Source organism: Lagenorhynchus albirostris, chromosome X, assembly GCF_949774975.1.
Source record: "Lagenorhynchus albirostris chromosome X, mLagAlb1.1, whole genome shotgun sequence".
NCBI classification, from domain to species: domain Eukaryota; kingdom Metazoa; phylum Chordata; class Mammalia; order Artiodactyla; family Delphinidae; genus Lagenorhynchus; species Lagenorhynchus albirostris.
Window position 1 is genome coordinate 11,456,836 of NC_083116.1, and position 9,991 is coordinate 11,466,826.

Sequence of the window (9,991 nt, forward strand, 5' to 3'; positions counted from 1 at the left end):
ATTTATCTTAGCACCTAGTACTATAAGAAAAGTAATAAATTTAAAAGTGTATATTATTGGGTTGGCCAAAAAGTTCGCTCGGGTTTTTCCCTAGCATTTCAGATGCTATCTGGGCCAGTTCATTGAATTTCAGAGATTCATTCAACACATCTAAGTCCCAGTGCTCAGTATGTCTTCGATTAAGCCACCCTATTGTCAATGCCTATCGAATATCTTACTGTAGTTAGCCTAAACACGTTAAGTTACAGAGTAGTGTTTTAAAATTTTTTTCATCTCCCCCAAACACACAGTTTAAGTAGCCTGAAGACAGAAAGCCAATCGTGGCAATCCAGATGTTCCAATGGATCAAACTTCACTTGGCGGCCAGCTGCTAGATGGCCAAACAACCGCCATCGGAAAATGTGGAGCCCAATTCTCCTCTGGTCTGCCACTGACTAACTGGGTGGGTCATTTTTCTGTAGCAGTGGTGACAGCCCCTTCCAAGCAATCACAGACGTGAGAGTAGTATGCGACCAGCATGTAGACAGGGGACTTACTTTAAGGTATCATACACAGTTTCAGACTGGGCAAAAGTTTGTGAAAATGTATAACAACAAATTTAAGTAATAGAGTATTCACAGTTTTGAAAACACTAAGCACTTGTCAAAACGGCAGAGTTAATTTCTTTTAGAATTAAATGAAAATGAAGGAATGATAATTAGGCGTATAATTTCCCATAAAAATGTTTTTAAGATTTGTAATTATAGTTAATTGCTATAAAATATGTTGATTTACAAAGCTGTTAACGAAATTGAAAATAAAGTAATGGCACTGTAAATGCATATTTCCTGATGTTTGCCCAGGGTAAAGCCCCAGATGACTTTGCAACCCAGCTCACTGTAGTACCTGCTGGGCTGGCTATATATTCAGCCTCCCTTACACTTGTTGCACCTCTTTTTTGATTTCTCACTTTGTCTCTGCACGTGTAAGGAGTTCTATTATTCTCTGCTCCCTTTCCCATTCCATAGAGCTCCTGTGATGGAGATTCCAAGACAAAATGATCCATAGATTAAGAAAAAATATAATGAAGTCATGGAGGTGATCTGGCTTTAAAACTGGAATTCCATTGGAGTATGCCAGGGTTGACTCTCTCTACGCTTGACCTGACTTCAAAGCACATCACTTTTGTTCACTGTAGCCACAACTATCTCTTAATACAAGAGGTTTCCAATTTCATCCTTTCTGAAGTTTCATTCAAATGTGATTTGGGTTATGACTATAGTATAAAGATGGACTTTCAGAAAAAAAAAGCATGATGTTATTTTTTCAAACTTCACCTTAATATTAAAAAAAATCTAAACCCATGACTCTGTAATATCTCTTTGTTGAGCTAACATCACTATCCTCTTACGGCTGTTCTCAAAAAGAAAAAGTTGGGTACTTGTTACTTGTTTGTTCTATTTTTAGTGAGGAGAGGTTATATAAGAAGTTCAGAGAATTATTTTTTCTTCAAGCACTTAAAGGTACATGTTTCAATAATATATAGTTACTAATTACCATTCTAACTCTTGCTTGTCCATTTTTTTTTTTTTTTTTTTGGCGGTACGCGGGCCTCTCACTGTTGTGGCCTCTCCCGTTGCGGAGTACAGGCTCCAGACGCGCAGGCTCAGCGGCCATGGCTCACGGGCCCAGCCGCTCCGCGGCATGTGGGATCTTCCCGGACCGGGGCACGAACCCGTGTCCCCTGCATCGGCAGGCGGACTCTCAACCACTGCGCCACCAGGGAAGCCCTTGCTTGTCCATTTTAATAGCTCCTTACTTAGTAGAATTTACTTACATCGGGCTATAAATTAGCTGTATTTATCATTTTTCATATTTGAGAACAATTCGATCCCCTAAAATATCTCTGTAAAGTAAAATGTGTACTCTGGCCACTGTGAGACTCAAAGCCATTGGCAAAAGATGATATCTTTAGCTCTCCATCTATGTCTAGTATCTCTTTTATGAAAATGCTAGGGGAATGAAGACACACTGAGTCTAAATATTTGATAGAGAAACTAATTAGCTTTTAGCAATTCACTCCCAATAACACCCCGGCACCTTCACATTGATCCACTGCAATATTAATATTCATTAATTCATTCATTCCACAAAGCTTTCCTCAGCTGCTATTCTGGGCACATCACTGTGCAAGGTGCTGGAGATATGTAGAGTAACTCATCACATCCTGACAAAGGTATGAAGTAGGTCCTACTATGATTCCTAGTTTACAAGTGGAGCTTAGAGAAGTTACTTGCCCAATGTCACATAGCTAGTAAGTGGCAGAGCTGCCCCATAATAACTCAGACAACAGGACACCTTTTACTCAATCTTTCACTCAGGGAAGTGGTATTTAATCAAAAATCCTAGGCAGAAGATTGGTAAAGCCTCAGAGCACTGTGGACACATAGGATTATTTACTGGAACTTTTCCCTTATTAACTCGCACTGCCTTGGCAAGACATTACCACCACTGTAGGTGGCACCAAATTTGGCCATTCATGATCACAGTAATTCAGCACGTCTTTTTCAAGCACCCCTAGAGTCAGGAAGTGCTCTGACTTCCCAGGATCCCAAGATACAATTCAGTAGGATCTGATTTAAAAGCCTAGGGTTTTTAGTTATTTTGCCAACCTATTTCGAATTCATTACCAGGTGTCCAACCTTGGTCATCCATAGAGACTGGGAAGGCACTGGCAGCCCTGCGAATTAAGAAGAATATCAGGAGAAGAGAGGAGTAGCTTCCTTCTTACCCTGATAGGGCCCAGCCACAGGTAACTGTGGATTTAGGGAGCAGATGGGGATGGCAGACCTCGGAGAAGGTGATTCCCAACATTTGAGGGTCCAGCTAGAAAATGCAGCCTGTGCTACGAGGAATCAACATGAACTCGATGGCTGCTTGCTCCATGCTAGAGGAAGGCCCAGTTCCAATCAAGCCACCTTTTGTATGTTCCCTCCCTTAGACCCCTTAAGGGTCCCCTCCAAAAAATCTCTCCACTAAAACAAAAGCAAAACAAAGTAACACAAATTTGGCAGAAGGAATTCTCTTAACCAAAGAGATGGTCAAACTCCTTGAGCCCCGTTTTCCTCTCTGAAAGCAGACCAAGTAATACTAAGTATCTCCCTGGGAGGCCAGTTGGAATGCAGTAAGCTGATTTTCAGAAGTAGCAGTAAGACAGAATTAATTCAAGTTAGTGTTTCCTGTCTCTTTGCTTAATTTTAACAACTGAAGAGCTAAGGAAAAGGTCCTTTCACTCTTGAGAACTAGTTCAGGGTCTGAACTTAGCCTGTTTGAGTGTTGCATCCACCTTTCATCCAGCAGCTGTCCAAGCTGGGGTTATACATGTTTCTGGCATTCATGTAACAGAGTCTTATTTCATTATGATCACACCGTCTATGACCTTATGGAAGAAACTCAGAGCATAGAAGAAAGATCACTATGAGTTGTATTAGATGAATCAAAATCATAGGGAGGAGGGAATTAAGTATTTTTAAAAGATTCCCCACGTAATAAATTTTAATAATAATAATAAAATGTAAATTCAATCCAATTCAATTAAAAAAAAGATTCCCCATGTGATTCTAAAATGCTTCCAGGACTGAGAACCACAAGATTAGATGGTTTCAACCTTGGGAGGTTTCTAAGTAACTGGAACTCATTTCACATGCAGTAGGAGTAACTCTCTAGACCAGGACTATCCAACACAAATACAATATGGGTCATGAATATAATTTAAAAATTTTCAGATAACACATGGATAAAAGTGAAAAGCAACAGGTAAATTAATTTTATAACATATTTTATATAACCAAATATATCCAAAATATTATCATTTCAACATGTAATCAATATAAAAAAATAATGGAAAACTTTATAATTTTTTCGCAACTAAGTCTTGGAAGTTCGGTGTGTATTTTACATGTACAGCATATATTCTGTACTGGACAGCATGACTCTAGGAGCAAAGGCACTCTTCTACCATGGGAATATGTTCAAAGGGATACACCCCAAATGAGGATGGTTTTTACGTCCCTATTGGCTACCACTCCAGAATGGCATCATATATAGTAATAAAAGGTGTTTCACAGAATTGCTGGAAGGGTCTGTAGATATTTGGTCCAACTCCTTTATCTATTAACAAAGTGATTGAGGCCCAAAGGTGGAAGGCTTATACCGGATTGTACTGATAATTTATGGCAGCGCAAAGAATTTGTGCTGGAATTTTAGGCTCTTCTCACTATCCTGAAAGAGATCAGTAGTTGAAAAGGTGGTGTCTGTCCTAGGTCGCCCTCTTTTGGATTAGCAAAAAAGCGTTTTCTCTAGTGCTGAATAAAACAAAGAAACTAAGAAGCTTTTCATGTTACGTTAAAAATTAAAATACCGAATTTTCACTTGGTTGGAGTTTCTTATTAGTGTAGCAGGCTTGGGCCAGCTTATCTGATGCTTCCTCAACTTCAGTTTCAACACACAGGCAACGAATGAGGTGGTCAAGGGCCAAATTAACTCAGGAGGTTCCCAGCTGAATAGAGTGATTGATTTCTGGAACAATCCACACACCTGGAAGGAGCAATCAGAAGCCTCATGAACAGACTTGTGTTAAACAAAAGGGTGTCTGAGGTGTTAAAGGCCACTGGTTGGTTACAGTTTCTCATCTGTTTTGTAAGGAAACAAGAGTCAGTCAAGGTCACTTAAATACGAATAGCAACCGGCCTGATATTCAGGAGTGTGTGGTAATGAAAAACTCTTTCCAAAAACAAAAAGAAAAGAAAAGACTCTTCAACATGCGCCTCCCTAATTTGCAGTTGTGTACTAGAGAGAGCTGTGGGTCGATGTGTCTGGGTCCCATTTGTTCCTTTAATTATTCTCCCCAGTGTTTTGTGTTGGGGTTAACCTGGAGACAGGTCTGCCTCACTCATTGTTGGCTTCTCTATGGCTTGTCACTGTTACACCACATAACTGTGCAAATAGCCAACACTCAGATACAAACTGACACACACTGATTCTGTCCTTTGTGTGTTCAGTCATTGACTGGGCACTCCCTGCAAGGGACACAGAAGTAAAGGACATAGAACTTCTACCCTCAGGAGTCTTAGATGCCTGAGAAAGGAACATACAAACAGCTGAAATAGATCCCCCCAAACTAAGTGTTCAGAGATATGCATATGCAACGCTATGGGAGATGCATCTTTTTACAGCTTTCTATCCATATAGTTTGTGTTTAGATCTGGGTGAGAGAGGGACACAGACATGACAGGGGGAGAAGAGAGGCAGATTTGATAAACTCCAACACTTGAAATCAGGGCATAAGTATGAAAGCTACGGCCTTAGTTTATTCTGCTTTAATTACACAGTGGTGAGAAAATCCCCATTTACCCAGAAAAGTAATGCATTCTTGCTTGTCCAATTTTGCATTACCCCGAAGGAGTTGGGTGTGAATTTTCACCAAAAATGTGAAAGACAGCCTTCCCAGTCAAATATATATTTATAAGACATTAACCATTTGCCCAGCAGAAGCAAGAGAATCTTCATCATGGGGCTTGCACAGAGCCCAGTTAATCTGGCAGTGTTCATGAGTCTTATTGGGAAGATACAAGCAAATGACCGTGCCCGGCAGTTGGAGCGATAAGCACAGTGCAGGACTGTTGATGTTAGGAACAGAGAAGCCTTTCCCCACAGGAAGGTCTAGGGCCTCGCTCTCTCCACCTCCTTCTCTTGACCTTGGAGTTGATAAAATTTTTAGGTTTTGCCACTGAGTGAGCAGAGCTGGGAATACCAGAGATCACTGAAGATTTTGTTTCTTGCTGGTGGTGGAAGGGACGATAGCAAAGCGTTTGAGATGAACCTTTAAGGATGGGATGAGTTTGAACAGGCAAATTGAGGAAGAGGAACATTCTAGGCAAAGGCAGTGGCACACAAAGGGAGAGAGGGAGAAAAGCCTAAAGAACTGAGAGGAGCCAGAGCGAGGCGGCGATCCTACGCTTCCAAATCAGGAACTCCTGCAAGTCCATTAAACAGGCTGAGGCAAAGTTCTCCATTGGGGCTAAATCTAATGCCCTGTCCCTAGAATAATCATCACTCAGGAATCAGGGAGCAGGGTGATAGGATGATATGGCGCAGGTGAAGGAACAATAGCAAACATCTCTCTTCCCTGGGCCAAGTTCCTCTCTCTCCCAAAGCTGTTTCAGATCCTCTGCCTTTCTTAAGCCCCCATGTAATAATGAGGACTCCGAGGTTAAATGTGCAGAGGGCTTTCTGAGCTCCTGCAGAGCACTGAATAATAGAGCTTTACAAACTAGGGGCTTTCAAAGTCCTTAATCCCAAGAAATTTAATAATATTCACAAACACAAGTTTAAATGAAAAGCTTGAAAAGCAAAAAAATGTCTGCTATATTAATAAAGCATTAGTGGACTGTAATAAGGTTTTGATTTAATCTCTTTAGAAAGCCCTTAATACTCTGCATCACATACAAAGCTAATCTTCTTGTTTCCCCTGAAACTCCACCTCAGCAAATTGTTCATCCAGCCATGGCAAGAAATGGGAGCCTCTTCAAAACTTATTCTGCCCACGAGAAAACCAGTTGAGATTTTCAGGTCTTATTTTATATCACACGCATCTCACTTTGGACTCACAGTGTATTTCATAGATTAAACAGTCCTCTATAAATAGTCATGTTTTTAAGTGGCAAAACTTAAAATACTTTCCACGTAGTTATGCACAGATATGACTTCTCTACCTCCTTCAATCACTCTTTTTTTTCTCCTGTTAATCTGTCTTATGTCAATTTAATTATTAGACCGGCCAAAAGAACTCAAGAAGGCTAAGGAGGAAATTTCCCCCTCCCGACACTGTTCAACATGATTGTGGCCAGTAAATATGAATGGGGTAAACTGTAATTGTCTGGCATTCCATAATAAGATGTTTATTGTCTGAAGAAACTGGGTAAAATTACAACAGAGAACTGACCCTTAATTGATTGGGTTGAGGGAAGAGAAAGAGATTGAATATGCAGAGGAAGAGATCTGTACCACTCCCAGATCAAGTGTCCACTGGCTGCCATTAACTGAAACTCAATGAAATACCTTTGCTGCCTCATGGTTTCACTTCATCTACCCAAGGAGCAGTTTCCTGATTATTTAAATTAAATGTTAAGCTCATAACTTTAATAAAGTTTCATTGAAATGAAAAGTGAGGGCTTCCCTGGTGGCGCAGTGGTTGAGAGTCCGCCTGCCGATGCAGGGGACATGGGTTCGTGCCCCGGTCCGGGAAGATCCCACATGCCGCAGAGCGGCTGGGCCCGTGAGCCATGGCCGCTGAGCCTGCGCTCCGCAACGGGAGAGGCCACAAGAGTGAGAGGCCCGCATACCGCAAAAAAAAAAAAAAAAAAAGAAAGAAAAAAAAAAGAAAAGTGAGATGGTTCCTTCTGGAGTGGAGGTTAATACTTTACATTCTTCTTATCTCAGTTCTTTACCCGTAAAGGAGCATGAGGTGCCTTTAAGTGCATAAGGCGTTGTCATCCATCATACACTCTGCTCCTCATTAACAGACTGTTGGCCCGTGAGAGGGAGAGCAGAGTCCAAGGCGGGGATGGGATATGGCCAAATGGGCCAGGGCACCAGAGGAATTTTACTGCCCATGGCCAAGTTCTGCTCTTAGTGAAGGCAGCTGCACACAGGCATCCCTTCCCACTGGTGGCTGAGACGGAACAAAGATCCAAGTCAGGACACCAGGCTTAACATGCTCACAATGACTGTGGTCCAGAGCTCCAAGCTTTGAAAAGACATAAAACCCAGTTCATCCCACCCTCTACCTAAATAAACCTTTTTTATTGCATTTCTTATTTTTCCTACTAAGAAAACTCCTATACATTTATGGTGGACATTTTTGGAAATGCAAGGAAATTTTATTTATACTGATACTATATATAAAATACATAACTAATGAGAACCTACTGTATAGCACAGGGAACTCTACTCCATGCTCTGTGGTGACCTAAATGGGAAGGAAATCCAAAAAAGAGGGGATATATGCATCTGTATAGCTGATTCACTTTGCTGTACAGTAGAAACTAACACATTGTAAAGCAACTATACTCCAATAAAAATTTTTTAAAAAAGGAAATGCAAGGAAAATGTATTTACCTTTCATTTTGAAAATCAATTCAGTTTTGCATTTGAAGCTTACATGCTGTTTTCTTCAGAACACTAAAAGTAGTGCAAAGGCAAGGAACCAGATTTGAAACTGTAGGAACTCCAGCCCCAAGAAGAGAGGCAGATAGAGCAATAAATGTAGTAAATGCCAAGGGTGGGGGGCATCAGAATACTTAATCATGAACATGGTACAATGCAAGCAAAGTTTTCACCCACGTGGCTCTTCTTTCCAGAACATTCCCAACACCAAATAGTCTGTTCTACTATCTCCATAATTACATTTATAGCTATCACCCCTCTTGTCATAATTTTGAATTTAACCCTTGCATGGAGTGTGCATTACATAATTTTAAGTGAGTAATCACTGTGATGTGTGCTGGTTATATAAGACCACCAGGAATGTGAACAGTCTCATAAAAGTAATATCACACTGTATCCTGCTCTCGTTCAATTACTTGAAGCATGAATCCACCACACCACATCTTCTTTACTTTCTACTAGGGATTATTATTATTATTATTATTTAGTCAATTCTATATGGAATATGTCACATTTTTCAGCCCACGCAGTGAACAAACTTATTAGCTAAAATCTAGAGGAAGAAAAAACTCAGATTGCTAGATTTTTTTTTTTTTTTTTTTTGCGGTACGCGGGCCTCTCACTGCTGTGGCCTCTCCCATTGTGGAGCACAGGCTCCGGACGCGCAGGCTCAGTGGCCATGGCTCACGGGCCCAGCCGCTCCGCGGCATGTGGGATCCTCCCGGACCGGGGCACGAACCCGTGTCCCCTGCATCGGCAGGCGGACTCTCAACCACTGCGCCACCCGGGAAGCCCCAGATTGCTATATTTTAAAGTGACCAAGTCCTCTTTTCGTCTCCTTGCAGGTGGTGGTGATAGTTCCTGAGACTGTGGTGGGGGAGGGAGACGTGAAGAGAGAAAGGAAGTTTCCAGCTCACTCCCACTTCACTATGAACAGTGCAGGTGATGACTACAGTTCCTCGATCCCATTTCAGGTTCACTTTTCCATATTTTCTCGGGCTCCCAGAGTCCATATGAAATGATACGTAGAGAAACTAAGGTTATGTAGAAAAAAATAGATACTACAGCTCTCTCCAGCAGATAACTTTCTACCCTCCATTTTCGTTCCTAATTTTCAGTGAGTGAAATACTTTTGGTCAGACGCATTGGTTATCCCTGTTGCTCTTAGTGAAGTAGGTTTAGGGCATCTTTCAGCCGCGTTTAGACTGTCTGGAAACTCTGGGTGAGTCAAGACTGCAATCTGACCGTAAATAGAGGAATGACATTCAGCTTAAGGAACAGGTGGGCCAACTGCACCAGGAATACTGTCCAAAGCTTTGGGATCCTGGAGATCTGGACTATCAAGAGGAGGGGGAAAAGGGCAACATGGGCAATGGGGATTGGCGGACAGAGACTAAGCTAGGCAAAGAGAAGAGTTAAATGTCTTCAATGATTAAAAGCTCCATGTGTCAGCAGGAGGTGACTTGCCCCAGAGATCAGAATGTGGCTCCTCAGTCTAGTACGAGGCAGAACTAATGAAGACGGTGCGAGAGGCTGAATGGGCTGCCTCGGGAAACACTGAATTCCCCATTCCGGGAGCTGTTCAAGCAGAGATAGGAGAAACCATTTACTGGCGATTTCAAAATTGAGATATAGGGATTGCACTAAGTGGCCTTGAAGGGTTCTTTGCAACTCTGTAACTATATTATCATCTTCCTTTCTCTGGTCCTCAGTCTCAACTGGGGTCCTAAGAAAAGTGCTGGAAGTCTTCCTATATTATAAATGAGGTCGTTGCTGAGCTCCCAAC